Below are 27,728 nucleotides of genomic sequence, written 5' to 3'. Positions count from 1 at the left end.
CTACACCGCGACCTATATAAACATGGAAATATCTACACCGCTATCTATATAAACATTGAAATATCTACACCGCTATCCGTATAAACATGGAAATATCTACACCGCTGCTTCTATAAACATGGTAATATCTTCAAAGCAATCTGCATAAACATGGAAATAACTACATCGCTGTCTCTATAAACATGGAAATATCTACACCGCTATCTCTGTAAACGTGGAAATATCTACACCACTGTCTCTATAAACATGGAAATAACTACACCGCTATCTCTATGAACGTGGAAATATCTACACAGATGTCTGTATAAACGTGGAAATATCTACACCACTTTCAGTATAAATGTGGAAATATCTACAATGCTGTCTCTATAAACATGGACATATCTACACTGCTATCTCTATAAAGGTGGAAATATCTACACCGGTATCTGTAAAAACGTGGAAGTATCTGCACCGCTATCTGTATAAACGTGGAAATACCTACACCGCTATCTCTGTAAACGTGGAAATATCTACACCACTTTCTGTATAAATGTGGAAATACCTAAACCACTATCTCTATAAACGTGGAAATATCTACAACGCTGTCTCTATAAACATGGAAATATCTACACTGCTATCTCTATAAACATGGATACATATACGCTGCTATTTGTATGAACATAGGAATATCTACAACGCTACCTCCATAAACATGGAAATATCTACACGGCTATCTCTATAAACGTGGAAATATCTACACCGCGGTCTCTATAAACATGGAAATATCTAAACCGCTATCTGTATAAACGTGGAAATATCTACACCGCTATGTCAACAAACGTTGAAATATCTACACCGCTATCTCTATATCCGAGGAAATTTCTACACCACTATGTGTATAAATGTGGAAATATCTACACCGCTATGTGTATAGATGTGGAAACATCTACACCGCTATCTCTATAAACGTGGAAATATCTACACCACTATCTGTATAAACGTGGAAATATCTACACCGCTACCTGTATATACATGGAAATATCTACACCGCTATCTGTATAAACATGGTAATATCTACACCTCTATGTCTATAAACATGGAAATACCTACACCGCTATCTGTATGAACCTGGGAATATCTACACCGCTACCTCTATAAACATAAAAATATCTACACCGCTATCTGTATAAACAAGGAAATACCTACACCGCCATCTATATACACATGGAAATATCTACACCGCTATCTGTGTAAACATGCAAATACCTACACCGTTATCTGTATAAACATTGAAATAACTATAACGATATCTCTGTAAACATCGAAATATCTACACCTGCTATCTGTATAAACAAGGAAATAACTGCACTGCTATCTCTATAAACACGGAAATGTCTACACTGCTATCTGTATAAACATGGACATATCTACAACGCCATCTCTATAAACATGGAAATATCTACACTGCCATCTGTATACAGATGGAAATACCTACACAGTCATCTGAATAAATATGGAAATATCTACACCACCATCTGTATAAACACGGAAATATTTACAGAGCCTTCTGTATAAACATGGAAATATCTACACCGCTATCTCTATAAACATGGAAATAATTACACCGCTATCCCGATAAACATGGAAATATCAACACCGTTATCTGTATAAACATGGAAGTACCTACACCGGTATCTGTATAAACATGTAAATATCTGCACCGCCATCTCTGTAAACTTGGGAATATCTACACCGCCATCTGCATAAACATGGAAATATCTACACCGACCTCTGCATAAACATGGAAATATCTACACCGCCATCCGTATAAACATTGAAATATCTACACCACCATCTGTATGAACATTTAAATATCTACACCGCCATCTGTATAAACATGGAAATATCTACACGGCAATCTGTATACACATGGAAATATCTACACAGTCATCTGTATAAACTTGGAAATATCTACAACTCCATCTGTATAAACATGGAAATATCTTCACTGCCATCCGTATACACATGGAAATATTTAAACAGCCATGTGTATAAACATGGAAATATCTATACCGCTATCTCTAAAATATGGAAATACCTACACCACTATCTGTATAAAGATAGAAATATCTACACCGCTATCTGTATAAACATGGAAATATCTACACCTCTATATGTATAAATATGGAAGGATCTACACCGCCAGCTGTAAAAACATGCAAATACCTACACAGTCATCGGTATAAACATGGAAATAACTACACCTCCATCTGTATAAACATGGAAATATCTACACCTCCATCTGTATAAACATGGAAATATCTTCACTGCCAACTGTATACACATGAAAATAGCTACACCGCTATCTTTGTAAACATGGAAATATCTACACCGCTATCTCTATAAACATGGAAATACCTACACCACTGTCTGTATAAACATAGAAATATCTACACCGCTCTCTGTATAAACATGGAAATATCTACACCGCTGTATGTATAAATATGGAAATAACTACAATGCTATCTCTATAAACATGGAAATATCTACACCGCTAACTGTATAAACATGGAAAGGTCTACACCGGTATCTATATAAATATGGAAATACCTACACCGCTATCTGTATCAATATGGAAACATCTACAGCACTCTCTGTAAAAACTTGGAAAAATCTAAACCGCTATCTGTATAAACATGGTAATATCTACACCGCCATCTGTATAAACATGGAAATATCTCCACCGTAATCTGTGTAAACTTGGAAATATATACACAGTCATCTCTATAAACATGGAAATAACTACACCGCGACCTATATAAACATGGAGATATCTACACCGCTATCTATATAAACATTGAAATATCTACACCGCTATCCGTATAAACATGGAAATATCTACACCGCTGCTTCTATAAACATGGTAATATCTTCAAAGCAATCTGCATAAACATGGAAATAACTACATCACTGTCTCTATAAACATGGAAATATCTACACCGCTATCTCTGTAAACGTGGAAATATCTACACCACTGTCTCTATAAACATGGAAATAACTACACCGCTATCTCTATGAACGTGGAAATATCTACACAGATGTCTGTATAAACGTGGAAATATCTACACCACTTTCAGTATAAATGTGGAAATATCTACAATGCTGTCTCTATAAACATGGACATATCTACACTGCTATCTCTATAAAGGTGGAAATATCTACACCGGTATCTGTAAAAACGTGGAAGTATCTGCACCGCTATCTGTATAAACGTGGAAATACCTACACCGCTATCTCTGTAAACGTGGAAATATCTACACCACTTTCTGTATAAATGTGGAAATACCTAAACCACTATCTCTATAAACGTGGAAATATCTACAACGCTGTCTCTATAAACATGGAAATATCTACACTGCTATCTCTATAAACATGGATACATATACGCTGCTATTTGTATGAACATAGGAATATCTACAACGCTACCTCCATAAACATGGAAATATCTACACGGCTATCTCTATAAACGTGGAAATATCTACACCGCGGTCTCTATAAACATGGAAATATCTAAACCGCTATCTGTATAAACGTGGAAATATCTACACCGCTATGTCAACAAACGTTGAAATATCTACACCGCTATCTCTATATCCGAGGAAATTTCTACACCACTATGTGTATAAATGTGGAAATATCTACACCGCTATGTGTATAGATGTGGAAACATCTACACCGCTATCTCTATAAACGTGGAAATATCTACACCACTATCTGTATAAACGTGGAAATATCTACACCGCTACCTGTATATACATGGAAATATCTACACCGCTATCTGTATAAACATGGTAATATCTACACCTCTATGTCTATAAACATGGAAATACCTACACCGCTATCTGTATGAACCTGGGAATATCTACACCGCTACCTCTATAAACATAAAAATATCTACACCGCTATCTGTATAAACAAGGAAATACCTACACCGCCATCTATATACACATGGGAATATCTACACCGCTATCTGTGTAAACATGCAAATACCTACACCGTTATCTGTATAAACATTGAAATAACTATAACGATATCTCTGTAAACATCGAAATATCTACACCTGCTATCTGTATAAACAAGGAAATAACTGCACTGCTATCTCTATAAACACGGAAATGTCTACACTGCTATCTGTATAAACATGGACATATCTACAACGCCATCTCTATAAACATGGAAATATCTACACTGCCATCTGTATACAGATGGAAATACCTACACAGTCATCTGAATAAATATGGAAATATCTACACCACCATCTGTATAAACACGGAAATATTTACAGAGCCTTCTGTATAAACATGGAAATATCTACACCGCTATCTCTATAAACATGGAAATAATTACACCGCTATCCCGATAAACATGGAAATATCAACACCGTTATCTGTATAAACATGGAAGTACCTACACCGGTATCTGTATAAACATGTAAATATCTGCACCGCCATCTCTGTAAACTTGGGAATATCTACACCGCCATCTGCATAAACATGGAAATATCTACACCGACCTCTGCATAAACATGGAAATATCTACACCGCCATCCGTATAAACATTGAAATATCTACACCACCATCTGTATGAACATTTAAATATCTACACCGCCATCTGTATAAACATGGAAATATCTACACGGCCATCTGTATACACATGGAAATATCTACACAGTCATCTGTATAAACTTGGAAATATCTACAACTCCATCTGTATAAACATGGAAATATCTTCACTGCCATCCGTATACACATGGAAATATTTAAACAGCCATGTGTATAAACATGGAAATATCTATACCGCTATCTCTAAAATATGGAAATACCTACACCACTATCTGTATAAAGATAGAAATATCTACACCGCTATCTGTATAAACATGGAAATATCTACACCTCTATATGTATAAATATGGAAGGATCTACACCGCCAGCTGTAAAAACATGCAAATACCTACACAGTCATCGGTATAAACATGGAAATAACTACACCTCCATCTGTATAAACATGGAAATATCTACACCTCCATCTGTATAAACATGGAAATATCTTCACTGCCAACTGTATACACATGAAAATAGCTACACCGCTATCTTTGTAAACATGGAAATATCTACACCGCTATCTCTATAAACATGGAAATACCTACACCACTGTCTGTATAAACATAGAAATATCTACACCGCTCTCTGTATAAACATGGAAATATCTACACCGCTGTATGTATCAATATGGAAATAACTACAATGCTATCTCTATAAACATGGAAATATCTACACCGCTAACTGTATAAACATGGAAAGGTCTACACCGGTATCTATATAAATATGGAAATACCTACACCGCTATCTGTATCAATATGGAAACATCTACACCACTCTCTGTAAAAACTTGGAAAAATCTAAACCGCTATCTGTATAAACATGGTAATATCTACACCGCCATCTGTATAAACATGGAAATATCTCCACCGTAATCTGTGTAAACTTGGAAATATATACACAGTCATCTCTATAAACATGGAAATAACTACACCGCGACCTATATAAACATGGAAATATCTACACCGCTATCTATATAAACATTGAAATATCTACACCGCTATCCGTATAAACATGGAAATATCTACACCGCTGCTTCTATAAACATGGTAATATCTTCAAAGCAATCTGCATAAACATGGAAATAACTACATCGCTGTCTCTATAAACATGGAAATATCTACACCGCTATCTCTGTAAACGTGGAAATATCTACACCACTGTCTCTATAAACATGGAAATAACTACACCGCTATCTCTATGAACGTGGAAATATCTACACAGATGTCTGTATAAACGTGGAAATATCTACACCACTTTCAGTATAAATGTGGAAATATCTACAATGCTGTCTCTATAAACATGGACATATCTACACTGCTATCTCTATAAAGGTGGAAATATCTACACCGGTATCTGTAAAAACGTGGAAGTATCTGCACCGCTATCTGTATAAACGTGGAAATACCTACACCGCTATCTCTGTAAACGTGGAAATATCTACACCACTTTCTGTATAAATGTGGAAATACCTAAACCACTATCTCTATAAACGTGGAAATATCTACAACGCTGTCTCTATAAACATGGAAATATCTACACTGCTATCTCTATAAACATGGATACATATACGCTGCTATTTGTATGAACATAGGAATATCTACAACGCTACCTCCATAAACATGGAAATATCTACACGGCTATCTCTATAAACGTGGAAATATCTACACCGCGGTCTCTATAAACATGGAAATATCTAAACCGCTATCTGTATAAACGTGGAAATATCTACACCGCTATGTCAACAAACGTTGAAATATCTACACCGCTATCTCTATATCCGAGGAAATTTCTACACCACTATGTGTATAAATGTGGAAATATCTACACCGCTATGTGTATAGATGTGGAAACATCTACACCGCTATCTCTATAAACGTGGAAATATCTACACCACTATCTGTATAAACGTGGAAATATCTACACCGCTACCTGTATATACATGGAAATATCTACACCGCTATCTGTATAAACATGGTAATATCTACACCTCTATGTCTATAAACATGGAAATACCTACACCGCTATCTGTATGAACCTGGGAATATCTACACCGCTACCTCTATAAACATAAAAATATCTACACCGCTATCTGTATAAACAAGGAAATACCTACACCGCCATCTATATACACATGGAAATATCTACACCGCTATCTGTGTAAACATGCAAATACCTACACCGTTATCTGTATAAACATTGAAATAACTATAACGATATCTCTGTAAACATCGAAATATCTACACCTGCTATCTGTATAAACAAGGAAATATCTGCACTGCTATCTCTATAAACACGGAAATGTCTACACTGCTATCTGTATAAACATGGACATATCTACAACGCCATCTCTATAAACATGGAAATATCTACACTGCCATCTGTATACAGATGGAAATACCTACACAGTCATCTGAATAAATATGGAAATATCTACACCACCATCTGTATAAACACGGAAATATTTACAGAGCCTTCTGTATAAACATGGAAATATCTACACCGCTATCTCTATAAACATGGAAATAATTACACCGCTATCCCGATAAACATGGAAATATCAACACCGTTATCTGTATAAACATGGAAGTACCTACACCGGTATCTGTATAAACATGTAAATATCTGCACCGCCATCTCTGTAAACTTGGGAATATCTACACCGCCATCTGCATAAACATGGAAATATCTACACCGACCTCTGCATAAACATGGAAATATCTACACCGCCATACGTATAAACATTGAAATATCTACACCACCATCTGTATGAACATTGAAATATCTACACCGCCATCTGTATAAACATGGAAATATCTACACCGCCATCTGTATAAACATGGAAATATCTACACAGTCATCTGTATAAACTTGGAAATATCTACAACTCCATCTGTATAAACATGGAAATATCTTCACTGCCATCCGTATACACATGGAAATATTTAAACAGCCATGTGTATAAACATGGAAATATCTATACCGCTATCTCTAAAATATGGAAATACCTACACCACTATCTGTATAAAGATAGAAATATCTACACCGCTATCTGTATAAACATGGAAATATCTACACCTCTATATGTATAAATATGGAAGGATCTACACCGCCAGCTGTAAAAACATGCAAATACCTACACAGTCATCTGTATAAACATGGAAATAACTACACCTCCATCTGTATAAACATGGAAATATCTACACCTCCATCTGTATAAACATGGAAATATCTTCACTGCCAACTGTATACACATGAAAATAGCTACACCGCTATCTTTGTAAACATGGAAATATCTACACCGCTATCTCTATAAACATGGAAATACCTACACCACTGTCTGTATAAACATAGAAATATCTACACCGCTATCTGTATAAACATGGAAATATCTACACCGCTGTATGTATAAATATGGAAATAACTACAATGCTATCTCTATAAACATGGAAATATCTACACCGCTAACTGTATAAACATGGAAAGGTCTACACCGGTATCTATATAAATATGGAAATACCTACACCGCTATCTGTATCAATATGGAAACATCTACACCACTCTCTGTAAAAACTTGGAAAAATCTAAACCGCTATCTGTATAAACATGGTAATATCTACACCGCCATCTGTATAAACATGGAAATATCTCCACCGTAATCTGTGTAAACTTGGAAATATATACACAGTCATCTCTATAAACATGGAAATAACTACACCGCGACCTATATAAACATGGAGATATCTACACCGCTATCTATATAAACATTGAAATATCTACACCGCTATCCGTATAAACATGGAAATATCTACACCGCTGCTTCTATAAACATGGTAATATCTTCAAAGCAATCTGCATAAACATGGAAATAACTACATCGCTGTCTCTATAAACATGGAAATATCTACACCGCTATCTCTGTAAACGTGGAAATATCTACACCACTGTCTCTATAAACATGGAAATAACTACACCGCTATCTCTATGAACGTGGAAATATCTACACAGATGTCTGTATAAACGTGGAAATATCTACACCACTTTCAGTATAAATGTGGAAATATCTACAATGCTGTCTCTATAAACATGGACATATCTACACTGCTATCTCTATAAAGGTGGAAATATCTACACCGGTATCTGTAAAAACGTGGAAGTATCTGCACCGCTATCTGTATAAACGTGGAAATACCTACACCGCTATCTCTGTAAACGTGGAAATATCTACACCACTTTCTGTATAAATGTGGAAATACCTAAACCACTATCTCTATAAACGTGGAAATATCTACAACGCTGTCTCTATAAACATGGAAATATCTACACTGCTATCTCTATAAACATGGATACATATACGCTGCTATTTGTATGAACATAGGAATATCTACAACGCTACCTCCATAAACATGGAAATATCTACACGGCTATCTCTATAAACGTGGAAATATCTACACCGCGGTCTCTATAAACATGGAAATATCTAAACCGCTATCTGTATAAACGTGGAAATATCTACACCGCTATGTCAACAAACGTTGAAATATCTACACCGCTATCTCTATATCCGAGGAAATTTCTACACCACTATGTGTATAAATGTGGAAATATCTACACCGCTATGTGTATAGATGTGGAAACATCTACACTGCTATCTCTATAAACGTGGAAATATCTACACCACTATCTGTATAAACGTGGAAATATCTACACCGCTACCTGTATATACATGGAAATATCTACACCGCTATCTGTATAAACATGGTAATATCTACACCTCTATGTCTATAAACATGGAAATACCTACACCGCTATCTGTATGAACCTGGGAATATCTACACCGCTACCTCTATAAACATAAAAATATCTACACCGCTATCTGTATAAACAAGGAAATACCTACACCGCCATCTATATACACATGGAAATATCTACACCGCTATCTGTGTAAACATGCAAATACCTACACCGTTATCTGTATAAACATTGAAATAACTATAACGATATCTCTGTAAACATCGAAATATCTACACCTGCTATCTGTATAAACAAGGAAATATCTGCACTGCTATCTCTATAAACACGGAAATGTCTACACTGCTATCTGTATAAACATGGACATATCTACAACGCCATCTCTATAAACATGGAAATATCTACACTGCCATCTGTATACAGATGGAAATACCTACACAGTCATCTGAATAAATATGGAAATATCTACACCACCATCTGTATAAACACGGAAATATTTACAGAGCCTTCTGTATAAACATGGAAATATCTACACCGCTATCTCTATAAACATGGAAATAATTACACCGCTATCCCGATAAACATGGAAATATCAACACCGTTATCTGTATAAACATGGAAGTACCTACACCGGTATCTGTATAAACATGTAAATATCTGCACCGCCATCTCTGTAAACTTGGGAATATCTACACCGCCATCTGCATAAACATGGAAATATCTACACCGACCTCTGCATAAACATGGAAATATCTACACCGCCATCCGTATAAACATTGAAATATCTACACCACCATCTGTATGAACATTTAAATATCTACACCGCCATCTGTATAAACATGGAAATATCTACACCGCCATCTGTATAAACATGGAAATATCTACACAGTCATCTGTATAAACTTGGAAATATCTACAACTCCATCTGTATAAACATGGAAATATCTTCACTGCCATCCGTATACACATGGAAATATTTAAACAGCCATGTGTATAAACATGGAAATATCTATACCGCTATCTCTAAAATATGGAAATACCTACACCACTATCTGTATAAAGATAGAAATATCTACACCGCTATCTGTATAAACATGGAAATATCTACACCTCTATATGTATAAATATGGAAGGATCTACACCGCCAGCTGTAAAAACATGCAAATACCTACACAGTCATCTGTATAAACATGGAAATAACTACACCTCCATCTGTATAAACATGGAAATATCTACACCTCCATCTGTATAAACATGGAAATATCTTCACTGCCAACTGTATACACATGAAAATAGCTACACCGCTATCTTTGTAAACATGGAAATATCTACACCGCTATCTCTATAAACATGGAAATACCTACACCACTGTCTGTATAAACATAGAAATATCTACACCGCTATCTGTATAAACATGGAAATATCTACACCGCTGTATGTATAAATATGGAAATAACTACAATGCTATCTCTATAAACATGGAAATATCTACACCGCTAACTGTATAAACATGGAAAGGTCTACACCGGTATCTATATAAATATGGAAATACCTACACCGCTATCTGTATCAATATGGAAACATCTACACCACTCTCTGTAAAAACTTGGAAAAATCTAAACCGCTATCTGTATAAACATGGTAATATCTACACCGCCATCTGTATAAACATGGAAATATCTCCACCGTAATCTGTGTAAACTTGGAAATATATACACAGTCATCTCTATAAACATGGAAATAACTACACCGCGACCTATATAAACATGGAGATATCTACACCGCTATCTATATAAACATTGAAATATCTACACCGCTATCCGTATAAACATGGAAATATCTACACCGCTGCTTCTATAAACATGGTAATATCTTCAAAGCAATCTGCATAAACATGGAAATAACTACATCGCTGTCTCTATAAACATGGAAATATCTACACCGCTATCTCTGTAAACGTGGAAATATCTACACCACTGTCTCTATAAACATGGAAATAACTACACCGCTATCTCTATGAACGTGGAAATATCTACACAGATGTCTGTATAAACGTGGAAATATCTACACCACTTTCAGTATAAATGTGGAAATATCTACAATGCTGTCTCTATAAACATGGACATATCTACACTGCTATCTCTATAAAGGTGGAAATATCTACACCGGTATCTGTAAAAACGTGGAAGTATCTGCACCGCTATCTGTATAAACGTGGAAATACCTACACCGCTATCTCTGTAAACGTGGAAATATCTACACCACTTTCTGTATAAATGTGGAAATACCTAAACCACTATCTCTATAAACGTGGAAATATCTACAACGCTGTCTCTATAAACATGGAAATATCTACACTGCTATCTCTATAAACATGGATACATATACGCTGCTATTTGTATGAACATAGGAATATCTACAACGCTACCTCCATAAACATGGAAATATCTACACGGCTATCTCTATAAACGTGGAAATATCTACACCGCGGTCTCTATAAACATGGAAATATCTAAACCGCTATCTGTATAAACGTGGAAATATCTACACCGCTATGTCAACAAACGTTGAAATATCTACACCGCTATCTCTATATCCGAGGAAATTTCTACACCACTATGTGTATAAATGTGGAAATATCTACACCGCTATGTGTATAGATGTGGAAACATCTACACTGCTATCTCTATAAACGTGGAAATATCTACACCACTATCTGTATAAACGTGGAAATATCTACACCGCTACCTGTATATACATGGAAATATCTACACCGCTATCTGTATAAACATGGTAATATCTACACCTCTATGTCTATAAACATGGAAATACCTACACCGCTATCTGTATGAACCTGGGAATATCTACACCGCTACCTCTATAAACATAAAAATATCTACACCGCTATCTGTATAAACAAGGAAATACCTACACCGCCATCTATATACACATGGAAATATCTACACCGCTATCTGTGTAAACATGCAAATACCTACACCGTTATCTGTATAAACATTGAAATAACTATAACGATATCTCTGTAAACATCGAAATATCTACACCTGCTATCTGTATAAACAAGGAAATATCTGCACTGCTATCTCTATAAACACGGAAATGTCTACACTGCTATCTGTATAAACATGGACATATCTACAACGCCATCTCTATAAACATGGAAATATCTACACTGCCATCTGTATACAGATGGAAATACCTACACAGTCATCTGAATAAATATGGAAATATCTACACCACCATCTGTATAAACACGGAAATATTTACAGAGCCTTCTGTATAAACATGGAAATATCTACACCGCTATCTCTATAAACATGGAAATAATTACACCGCTATCCCGATAAACATGGAAATATCAACACCGTTATCTGTATAAACATGGAAGTACCTACACCGGTATCTGTATAAACATGTAAATATCTGCACCGCCATCTCTGTAAACTTGGGAATATCTACACCGCCATCTGCATAAACATGGAAATATCTACACCGACCTCTGCATAAACATGGAAATATCTACACCGCCATCCGTATAAACATTGAAATATCTACACCACCATCTGTATGAACATTTAAATATCTACACCGCCATCTGTATAAACATGGAAATATCTACACCGCCATCTGTATAAACATGGAAATATCTACACAGTCATCTGTATAAACTTGGAAATATCTACAACTCCATCTGTATAAACATGGAAATATCTTCACTGCCATCCGTATACACATGGAAATATTTAAACAGCCATGTGTATAAACATGGAAATATCTATACCGCTATCTCTAAAATATGGAAATACCTACACCACTATCTGTATAAAGATAGAAATATCTACACCGCTATCTGTATAAACATGGAAATATCTACACCTCTATATGTATAAATATGGAAGGATCTACACCGCCAGCTGTAAAAACATGCAAATACCTACACAGTCATCTGTATAAACATGGAAATAACTACACCTCCATCTGTATAAACATGGAAATATCTACACCTCCATCTGTATAAACATGGAAATATCTTCACTGCCAACTGTATACACATGAAAATAGCTACACCGCTATCTTTGTAAACATGGAAATATCTACACCGCTATCTCTATAAACATGGAAATACCTACACCACTGTCTGTATAAACATAGAAATATCTACACCGCTATCTGTATAAACATGGAAATATCTACACCGCTGTATGTATAAATATGGAAATAACTACAATGCTATCTCTATAAACATGGAAATATCTACACCGCTAACTGTATAAACATGGAAAGGTCTACACCGGTATCTATATAAATATGGAAATACCTACACCGCTATCTGTATCAATATGGAAACATCTACACCACTCTCTGTAAAAACTTGGAAAAATCTAAACCGCTATCTGTATAAACATGGTAATATCTACACCGCCATCTGTATAAACATGGAAATATCTCCACCGTAATCTGTGTAAACTTGGAAATATATACACAGTCATCTCTATAAACATGGAAATAACTACACCGCGACCTATATAAACATGGAGATATCTACACCGCTATCTATATAAACATTGAAATATCTACACCGCTATCCGTATAAACATGGAAATATCTACACCGCTGCTTCTATAAACATGGTAATATCTTCAAAGCAATCTGCATAAACATGGAAATAACTACATCGCTGTCTCTATAAACATGGAAATATCTACACCGCTATCTCTGTAAACGTGGAAATATCTACACCACTGTCTCTATAAACATGGAAATAACTACACCGCTATCTCTATGAACGTGGAAATATCTACACAGATGTCTGTATAAACGTGGAAATATCTACACCACTTTCAGTATAAATGTGGAAATATCTACAATGCTGTCTCTATAAACATGGACATATCTACACTGCTATCTCTATAAAGGTGGAAATATCTACACCGGTATCTGTAAAAACGTGGAAGTATCTGCACCGCTATCTGTATAAACGTGGAAATACCTACACCGCTATCTCTGTAAACGTGGAAATATCTACACCACTTTCTGTATAAATGTGGAAATACCTAAACCACTATCTCTATAAACGTGGAAATATCTACAACGCTGTCTCTATAAACATGGAAATATCTACACTGCTATCTCTATAAACATGGATACATATACGCTGCTATTTGTATGAACATAGGAATATCTACAACGCTACCTCCATAAACATGGAAATATCTACACGGCTATCTCTATAAACGTGGAAATATCTACACCGTGGTCTCTATAAACATGGAAATATCTAAACCGCTATCTGTATAAACGTGGAAATATCTACACCGCTATGTCAACAAACGTTGAAATATCTACACCGCTATCTCTATATCCGAGGAAATTTCTACACCACTATGTGTATAAATGTGGAAATATCTACACCGCTATGTGTATAGATGTGGAAACATCTGCACTGCTATCTCTATAAACGTGGAAATATCTACACCACTATCTGTATAAACGTGGAAATATCTACACCGCTACCTGTATATACATGGAAATATCTACACCGCTATCTGTATAAACATGGTAATATCTACACCTCTATGTCTATAAACATGGAAATACCTACACCGCTATCTGTATGAACCTGGGAATATCTACACCGCTACCTCTATAAACATAAAAATATCTACACCGCTATCTGTATAAACAAGGAAATACCTACACCGCCATCTATATACACATGGGAATATCTACACCGCTATCTGTGTAAACATGCAAATACCTACACCGTTATCTGTATAAACATTGAAATAACTATAACGATATCTCTGTAAACATCGAAATATCTACACCTGCTATCTGTATAAACAAGGAAATAACTGCACTGCTATCTCTATAAACACGGAAATGTCTACACTGCTATCTGTATAAACATGGACATATCTACAACGCCATCTCTATAAACATGGAAATATCTACACTGCCATCTGTATACAGATGGAAATACCTACACAGTCATCTGAATAAATATGGAAATATCTACACCACCATCTGTATAAACACGGAAATATTTACAGAGCCTTCTGTATAAACATGGAAATATCTACACCGCTATCTCTATAAACATGGAAATAATTACACCGCTATCCCGATAAACATGGAAATATCAACACCGTTATCTGTATAAACATGGAAGTACCTACACCGGTATCTGTATAAACATGTAAATATCTGCACCGCCATCTCTGTAAACTTGGGAATATCTACACCGCCATCTGCATAAACATGGAAATATCTACACCGACCTCTGCATAAACATGGAAATATCTACACCGCCATCCGTATAAACATTGAAATATCTACACCACCATCTGTATGAACATTTAGATATCTACACCGCCATCTGTATAAACATGGAAATATCTACACGGCCATCTGTATACACATGGAAATATCTACACAGTCATCTGTATAAACTTGGAAATATCTACAACTCCATCTGTATAAACATGGAAATATCTTCACTGCCATCCGTATACACATGGAAATATTTAAACAGCCATGTGTATAAACATGGAAATATCTATACCGCTATCTCTAAAATATGGAAATACCTACACCACTATCTGTATAAAGATAGAAATATCTACACCGCTATCTGTATAAACATGGAAATATCTACACCTCTATATGTATAAATATGGAAGGATCTACACCGCCAGCTGTAAAAACATGCAAATATCTACACAGTCATCGGTATAAACATGGAAATAACTACACCTCCATCTGTATAAACATGGAAATATCTACACCTCCATCTGTATAAACATGGAAATATCTTCACTGCCAACTGTATACACATGAAAATAGCTACACCACTATCTTTGTAAACATGGAAATATCTACACCGCTATCTCTATAAACATGGAAATACCTACACCACTGTCTGTATAAACATAGAAATATCTACACCGCTCTCTGTATAAACATGGAAATATCTACACCGCTGCATGTATAAATATGGAAATAACTACAATGCTATCTCTATAAACATGGAAATATCTACACCGCTAACTGTATAAACATGGAAAGGTCTACACCGGTATCTATTTAAATATGGAAATACCTACACCGCTATCTGTATCAATATGGAAACATCTACAGCACTCTCTGTAAAAACTTGGAAAAATCTAAACCGCTATCTGTATAAACATGGTAATATCTACACCGCCATCTGTATAAACATGGAAATATCTCCACCGTAATCTGTGTAAACTTGGAAATATATACACAGTCATCTCTATAAACATGGAAATAACTACACCGCGACCTATATAAACATGGAGATATCTACACCACTATCTATATAAACATTGAAATATCTACACCGCTATCCGTATAAACATGGAAATATCTACACTGCTGCTTCTATAAACATGGTAATATCTTCAAAGCAATCTGCATAAACATGGAAATAACTACATCGCTGTCTCTATAAACATGGAAATATCTACACCGCTATCTCTGTAAACGTGGAAATATCTACACCACTGTCTCTATAAACATGGAAATAACTACACCGCTATCTCTATGAACGTGGAAATATCTACACAGATGTCTGTATAAACGTGGAAATATCTACACCACTTTCAGTATAAATGTGGAAATATCTACAATGCTGTCTCTATAAACATGGACATATCTACACTGCTATCTCTATAAAGGTGGAAATATCTACACCGGTATCTGTAAAAACGTGGAAGTATCTGCACCGCTATCTGTATAAACGTGGAAATACCTACACCGCTATCTCTGTAAACGTGGAAATATCTACACCACTTTCTGTATAAATGTGGAAATACCTAAACCACTATCTCTATAAACGTGGAAATATCTACAACGCTGTCTCTATAAACATGGAAATATCTACACTGCTATCTCTATAAACATGGATACATATACGCTGCTATTTGTATGAACATAGGAATATCTACAACGCTACCTCCATAAACATGGAAATATCTACACGGCTATCTCTATAAACGTGGAAATATCTACACCGCGGTCTCTATAAACATGGAAATATCTAAACCGCTATCTGTATAAACGTGGAAATATCTACACCGCTATGTCAACAAACGTTGAAATATCTACACCGCTATCTCTATATCCGAGGAAATTTCTACACCACTATGTGTATAAATGTGGAAATATCTACACCGCTATGTGTATAGATGTGGAAACATCTACACCGCTATCTCTATAAACGTGGAAATATCTACACCACTATCTGTATATACGTGGAAATATCTACACCGCTACCTGTATATACATGGAAATATCTACACCGCTATCTGTATAAACATGGTAATATCTACACCTCTATGTCTATAAACATGGAAATACCTACACCGCTATCTGTATGAACCTGGGAATATCTACACCGCTACCTCTATAAACATAAAAATATGTACACCGCTATCTGTATAAACAAGGAAATACCTACACCGCCATCTATATACACATGGAAATATCTACACCGCTATCTGTGTAAACATGCAAATACCTACACCGTTATCTGTATAAACATTGAAATAACTATAACGATATCTCTGTAAACATCGAAATATCTACACCTGCTATCTGTATAAACAAGGAAATATCTGCACTGCTATCTCTATAAACACGGAAATGTCTACACTGCTATCTGTATAAACATGGACATATCTACAACGCCATCTCTATAAACATGGAAATATCTACACTGCCATCTGTATACAGATGGAAATACCTACACAGTCATCTGAATAAATATGGAAATATCTACACCACCATCTGTATAAACACGGAAATATTTACAGAGCCTTCTGTATAAACATGGAAATATCTACACCGCTATCTCTATAAACATGGAAATAATTACACCGCTATCCCGATAAACATGGAAATATCAACACCGTTATCTGTATAAACATGGAAGTACCTACACCGGTATCTGTATAAACATGTAAATATCTGCACCGCCATCTCTGTAAACTTGGGAATATCTACACCGCCATCTGCATAAACATGGAAATATCTACACCGACCTCTGCATAAACATGGAAATATCTACACCGCCATCTGTATAAACATTGAAATATCTACACCACCATCTGTATGAACATTTAAATATCAACACCGCCATCTGTATAAACATGGAAATATCTACACGGCCATCTGTATAAACATGGAAATATCTTACACAGTCATCTGTATAAACTTGGAAATATCTACAACTCCATCTGTATAAACATGGAAATATCTTCACTGCCATCCGTATACACATGGAAATATTTAAACAGCCATGTGTATAAACATGGAAATATCTATACCGCTATCTCTAAAATATGGAAATACCTACACCACTATCTGTATAAAGATAGAAATATCTACACCGCTATCTGTATAAACATGGAAATATCTACACCTCTATATGTATAAATATGGAAGGATCTACACCGCCAGCTGTAAAAACATGCAAATACCTACACAGTCATCTGTATAAACATGGAAATAACTACACCTCCATCTGTATAAACATGGAAATATCTACACCTCCATCTGTATAAACATGGAAATATCTTCACTGCCAACTGTATACACATGAAAATAGCTACACCGCTATCTTTGTAAACATGGAAATACCTACACCGCTATCTCTATAAACATGGAAATACCTACACCACTGTCTGTATAAACATAGAAATATCTACACCGCTATCTGTATAAACATGGAAATATCTACACCGCTGTATGTATAAATATGGAAATAACTACAACGCTATCTCTATAAACATGGAAGTATCTACACCGCTAACTGTATAAACATGGAAAGGTCTACACCGGTATCTATATAAATATGGAAATACCTACACCGCTATCTGTATCAATATGGAAACATCTACACCACTCTCTGTAAAAACTTGGAAAAATCTAAACCGCTATCTGTATAAACATGGTAATATCTACACCGCCATCTGTATAAACATGGAAATATCTCCACCGTAATCTGTGTAAACTTGGAAATATATACACAGTCATCTCTATAAACATGGAAATAACTACACCGCGACCTATATAAACATGGAAATATCTACACCGCTATCTATATAAACATTGAAATATCTACACCGCTATCTGTATAAACATAGAAATATCTACACCGCTGCTTCTATAAACATGGTAATATCTTCAAAGCAATCTGCATAAACATGGAAATAACTACATCGCTGTCTCTATAAACATGGAAATATCTACACCGCTATCTCTGTAAACATGGAAATATCTACACCACTGTCTCTATAAACATGGAAATAACTACACCGCTATCTCTATGAACGTGGAAATATCTACACAGGTGTCTGTATAAACCTGGAAATATCTACACCACTTTCAGTATAAATGTGGAAATATCTACAATGCTGTCTCTATAAACATGGACATATCTACACTGCTATCTCTATAAAGGTGGAAATATCTACACGGGTATCTGTAAAAACGTGGAAGTATCTGCACCGCTATCTGTATAAACGTGGAAATACCTACACCGCTATCTCTGTAAACGTGGAAATATCTACACCACTTTCTGTATAAATGTGGAAATACCTAAACCACTATCTCTATAAACGTGGAAATATCTACAACGCTGTCTCTATAAACATGGAAATATCTACACTGCTATCTCTATAAACATGGATACATATACGCTGCTATTTGTATGAACATAGGAATATCTACAACGCTACCTCCATAAACATGGAAATATCTACACGGCTATCTCTATAAACGTGGAAATATCTACACCGCGGTCTCTATAAACATGGAAATATCTAAACCGCTATCTGTATAAACGTGGAAATATCTACACCGCTATGTCAACAAACGTTGAAATATCTACACCGCTATCTCTATATCCGAGGAAATTTCTACACCACTATGTGTATAAATGTGGAAATATCTACACCGCTATGTGTATAGATGTGGAAACATCTACACCGCTATCTCTATAAACGTGGAAATATCTACACCACTATCTGTATAAACGTGGAAATATCTACACCGCTACCTGTATATCCATGGAAATATCTACACCGCTATCTGTATAAACATGGTAATATCTACACCTCTATGTCTATAAACATGGAAATACCTACACCGCTATCTGTATGAACCTGGGAATATCTACACCGCTACCTCTATAAACATAAAAATATCTACACTGCTATCTGTATAAACAAGGAAATACCTACACCGCCATCTATATACACATGGGAATATCTACACCGCTATCTGTGTAAACATGCAAATACCTACACCGTTATCTGTATAAACATTGAAATAACTATAACGATATCTCTGTAAACATCGAAATATCTACACCTGCTATCTGTATAAACAAGGAAATAACTGCACTGCTATCTCTATAAACACGGAAATGTCTACACTGCTATCTGTATAAACATGGACATATCTACAACGCCATCTCTATAAACATGGAAATATCTACACTGCCATCAGTATACAGATGGAAATACCTACACAGTCATCAGAATAAATATGGAAATATCTACACCACCATCTGTATAAACACGGAAATATTTACAGAGCCTTCTGTATAAACATGGAAATATCTACACCGCTATCTCTATAAACATGGAAATAATTACACCGCTATCCCGATAAACATGGAAATATCAACACCGTTATCTGTATAAACATGGAAGTACCTACACCGGTATCTGTATAAACATGTAAATATCTGCACCGCCATCTCTGTAAACGGGAATATCTACACCGCCATCTGCATAAACATGGAAATATCTACACCGACCTCTGCATAAACATGGAAATATCTACACCGCCATCCGTATAAACATTGAAATATCTACACCACCATCTGTATGAACATTTAAATATCTACACCGCCATCTGTATAAACATGGAAATATCTACACGGCCATCTGTATAAACATGGAAATATCTACACAGTCATCTGTATAAACTTGGAAATATCTACAACTCCATCTGTATAAACATGGAAATATCTTCACTGCCATCCGTATACACATGGAAATATTTAAACAGCCATGTGTATAAACATGGAAATATCTATACCGCTATCTCTAAAATATGGAAATACCTACACCACTATCTGTATAAAGATAGAAATATCTACACCGCTATCTGTATAAACATGGAAATATCTACACCTCTATATGTATAAATATGGAAGGATCTACACCGCCAGCTGTAAAAACATGCAAATACCTACACAGTCATCTGTATAAACATGGAAATAACTACACCTCCATCTGTATAAACATGGAAATATCTACACCTCCATCTGTATAAACATGGAAATATCTTCACTGCCAACTGTATACACATGAAAATAGCTACACCGCTATCTTTGTAAACATGGAAATATCTACACCGCTATCTCTATAAACATGGAAATACCTACACCACTGTCTGTATAAACATAGAAATATCTACACCGCTATCTGTATAAACATGGAAATATCTACACCGCTGTATGTATCAATATGGAAATAACTACAATGCTATCTCTATAAACATGGAAATATCTACACCGCTAACTGTATAAACATGGAAAGGTCTACACCGGTATCTATATAAATATGGAAATACCTACACCGCTATCTGTATCAATATGGAAACATCTACACCACTCTCTGTAAAAACTTGGAAAAATCTAAACCGCTATCTGTATAAACATGGTAATATCTACACCGCCATCTGTATAAACATGGAAATATCTCCACCGTAATCTGTGTAAACTTGGAAATATATACACAGTCATCTCTATAAACATGGAAATAACTACACCGCGACCTATATAAACATGGAAATATCTACACCGCTATCTATATAAACATTGAAATATCTACACCGCTATCCGTATAAACATGGAAATATCTACACTGCTGCTTCTATAAACATGGTAATAACTTCAAAGCAATCTGCATAAACATGGAAATAACTACATCGCTGTCTCTATAAACATGGAAATATCTACACTGCTATCTCTGTAAACGTGGAAATATCTACACCACTGTCTCTATAAACATGGAAATAACTACACCGCTATCTCTATGAACGTGGAAATATCTACACAGATGTCTGTATAAACGTGGAAATATCTACACCACTTTCAGTATAAATGTGGAAATATCTACAATGCTGTCTCTATAAACATGGACATATCTACACTGCTATCTCTATAAAGGTGGAAATATCTACACCGGTATCTGTAAAAACGTGGAAGTATCTGCACCGCTATCTGTATAAACGTGGAAATACCTACACCGCTATCTCTGTAAACGTGGAAATATCTACACCACTTTCTGTATAAATGTGGAAATACCTAAACCACTATCTCTATAAACGTGGAAATATCTACAACGCTGTCTCTATAAACATGGAAATATCTACACTGCTATCTCTATAAACATGGATACATATACGCTGCTATTTGTATGAACATAGGAATATCTACAACGCTACCTCCATAAACATGGAAATATCTACACGGCTATCTCTATAAACGTGGAAATATCTACACCGCGGTCTCTATAAACATGGAAATATCTAAACCGCTATCTGTATAAACGTGGAAATATCTACACCGCTATGTCAACAAACGTTGAAATATCTACACCGCTATCTCTATATCCGAGGAAATTTCTACACCACTATGTGTATAAATGTGGAAATATCTACACCGCTATGTGTATAGATGTGGAAACATCTACACCGCTATCTCTATAAACGTGGAAATATCTACACCACTATCTGTATAAACGTGGAAATATCTACACCGCTACCTGTATATACATGGAAATATCTACACCGCTATCTGTATAAACATGGTAATATCTACACCTCTATGTCTATAAACATGGAAATACCTACACCGCTATCTGTATGAACCTGGGAATATCTACACCGCTACCTCTATAAACATAAAAATATCTACACCGCTATCTGTATAAACAAGGAAATACCTACACCGCCATCTATATACACATGGGAATATCTACACCGCTATCTGTGTAAACATGCAAATACCTACACCGTTATCTGTATAAACATTGAAATAACTATAACGATATCTCTGTAAACATCGAAATATCTACACCTGCTATCTGTATAAACAAGAAAATATCTGCACTGCTATCTCTATAAACACGGAAATGTCTACACTGCTATCTGTATAAACATGGACATATCTACAACGCCATCTCTATAAACATGGAAATATCTACACTGCCATCTGTATACAGATGGAAATACCTACACAGTCATCTGAATAAATATGGAAATATCTACACCACCATCTGTATAAACACGGAAATATTTACAGAGCCTTCTGTATAAACATGGAAATATCTACACCGCTATCTCTATAAACATGGAAATAATTACACCGCTATCCCGATAAACATGGAAATATCAACACCGTTATCTGTATAAATATGGAAGTACCTACAGCGGTATCTTTATAAACATGTAAATATCTGCACCGCCATCTCTGTAAACTTGGGAATATCTACACCGCCATCTGCATAAACATGGAAATATCTACACCGACCTCTGCATAAACATGGAAATATCTACACCGCCATCCGTATAAACATTGAAATATCTACACCACCATCTGTATGAACATTTAAATATCTACACCGCCATCTGTATAAACATGGAAATATCTACACGGCCATCTGTATAAACATGGAAATATCTACACAGTCATCTGTATAAACTTGGAAATATCTACAACTCCATCTGTATAAACATGGAAATATCTTCACTGCCATCCGTATACACATGGAAATATTTAAACAGCCATGTGTATAAACATGGAAATATCTATACCGCTATCTCTAAAATATGGAAATACCTACACCACTATCTGTATAAAGATAGAAATATCTACACCGCTATCTGTATAAACATGGAAATATCTACACCTCTATATGTATAAATATGGAAGGATCTACACCGCCAGCTGTAAAAACATGCAAATACCTACACAGTCATCTGTATAAACATGGAAATAACTACACCTCCATCTGTATAAACATGGAAATATCTACACCTCCATCTGTATAAACATGGAAATATCTTCACTGCCAACTGTATACACATGAAAATAGCTACACCGCTATCTTTGTAAACATGGAAATATCTACACCGCTATCTCTATAAACATGGAAATACCTACACCACTGTCTGTATAAACATAGAAATATCTACACCGCTCTCTGTATAAACATGGAAATATCTACACCGCTGCATGTATAAATATGGAAATAACTACAATGCTATCTCTATAAACATGGAAATATCTACACCGCTAACTGTATAAACATGGAAAGGTCTACACCGGTATCTATATAAATATGGAAATACCTACACCGCTATCTGTATCAATATGGAAACATCTACACCACTCTCTGTAAAAACTTGGAAAAATCTAAACCGCTATCTGTATAAACATGGTAATATCTACACCGCCATCTGTATAAACATGGAAATATCTCCACCGTAATCTGTGTAAACTTGGAAATATATACACAGTCATCTCTATAAACATGGAAATAACTACACCGCGACCTATATAAACATGGAGATATCTACACCGCTATCTATATAAACATTGAAATATCTACACCGCTATCCGTATAAACATGGAAATATCTACACTGCTGCTTCTATAAACATGGTAATATCTTCAAAGCAATCTGCATAAACATGGAAATAACTACATCGCTGTCTCTATAAACATGGAAATATCTACACCGCTATCTCTGTAAACGTGGAAATATCTACACCACTGTCTCTATAAACATGGAAATAACTACACCGCTATCTCTATGAACGTGGAAATATCTACACAGATGTCTGTATAAACGTGGAAATATCTACACCACTTTCAGTATAAATGTGGAAATATCTACAATGCTGTCTCTATAAACATGGACATATCTACACTGCTATCTCTATAAAGGTGGAAATATCTACACGGGTATCTGTAAAAACGTGGAAGTATCTGCACCGCTATCTGTATAAACGTGGAAATACCTACACCGCTATCTCTGTAAACGTGGAAATATCTACACCACTTTCTGTATAAATGTGGAAATACCTAAACCACTATCTCTATAAACGTGGAAATATCTACAACGCTGTCTCTATAAACATGGAAATATCTACACTGCTATCTCTATAAACATGGATACATATACGCTGCTATTTGTATGAACATAGGAATATCTACAACGCTACCTCCATAAACATGGAAATATCTACACGGCTATCTCTATAAACGTGGAAATATCTACACCGCGGTCTCTATAAACATGGAAGTATCTAAACCGCTATCTGTATAAACGTGGAAATATCTACACTGCTATGTCAACAAACGTTGAAATATCTACACCGCTATCTCTATATCCGAGGAAATTTCTACACCACTATGTGTATAAATGTGGAAATATCTACACCGCTATGTGTATAGATGTGGAAACATCTACACCGCTATCTCTATAAACGTGGAAATATCTACACCACTATCTGTATAAACGTGGAAATATCTACACCGCTACCTGTATATACATGGAAATATCTACACCGCTATCTGTATAAACATGGTAATATCTACACCTCTATGTCTATAAACATGGAAATACCTACACCGCTATCTGTATGAACCTGGGAATATCTACACCGCTACCTCTATAAACATAAAAATATCTACACCGCTATCTGTATAAACAAGGAAATACCTACACCGCCATCTATATACACATGGGAATATCTACACCGCTATCTGTGTAAACATGCAAATACCTACACCGTTATCTGTATAAACATTGAAATAACTATAACGATATCTCTGTAAACATCGAAATATCTACACCTGCTATCTGTATAAACAAGGAAATATCTGCACTGCTATCTCTATAAACACGGAAATGTCTACACTGCTATCTGTATAAACATGGACATATCTACAACGCCATCTCTATAAACATGGAAATATCTACACTGCCATCTGTATACAGATGGAAATACCTACACAGTCATCTGAATAAATATGGAAATATCTACACCACCATCTGTATAAACACGGAAATATTTACAGAGCCTTCTGTATAAACATGGAAATATCTACACCGCTATCTCTATAAACATGGAAATAATTACACCGCTATCCCGATAAACATGGAAATATCAACACCGTTATCTGTATAAACATGGAAGTACCTACACCGGTATCTGTATAAACATGTAAATATCTGCACCGCCATCTCTGTAAACTTGGGAATATCTACACCGCCATCTGCATAAACATGGAAATATCTACACCGACCTCTGCATAAACATGGAAATATCTACACCGCCATCCGTATAAACATTGAAATATCTACACCACCATCTGTATGAACATTTAAATATCTACACCGCCATCTGTATAAACATGGAAATATCTACACCGCCATCTGTATAAACATGGAAATATCTACACAGTCATCTGTATAAACTTGGAAATATCTACAACTCCATCTGTATAAACATGGAAATATCTTCACTGCCATCCGTATACACATGGAAATATTTAAACAGCCATGTGTATAAACATGGAAATATCTATACCGCTATCTCTAAAATATGGAAATACCTACACCACTATCTGTATAAAGATAGAAATATCTACACCGCTATCTGTATAAACATGGAAATATCTACACCTCTATATGTATAAATATGGAAGGATCTACACCGCCAGCTGTAAAAACATGCAAATACCTACACAGTCATCTGTATAAACATGGAAATAACTACACCTCCATCTGTATAAACATGGAAATATCTACACCTCCATCTGTATAAACATGGAAATATCTTCACTGCCAACTGTATACACATGAAAATATCTACACCGCTATCTTTGTAAACATGGAAATATCTACACCGCTATCTCTATAAACATGGAAATACCTACACCACTGTCTGTATAAACATAGAAATATCTACACCGCTATCTGTATAAACATGGAAATATCTACACCGCTGTATGTATAAATATGGAAATAACTACAATGCTACCTCTATAAACATGGAAATATCTACACCGCTAACTGTATAAACATGGAAAGGTCTACACCGGTATCTATATAAATATGGAAATACCTACACCGCTATCTGTATCAATATGGAAACATCTACACCACTCTCTGTAAAAACTTGGAAAAATCTAAACCGCTATCTGTA

The sequence above is a fragment of the Pan paniscus genome, chromosome X (assembly GCF_029289425.2).
Source record: "Pan paniscus chromosome X, NHGRI_mPanPan1-v2.0_pri, whole genome shotgun sequence".
NCBI lineage: Eukaryota > Metazoa > Chordata > Mammalia > Primates > Hominidae > Pan > Pan paniscus.
Note: the sequence above shows the minus strand (reverse complement) of the source record.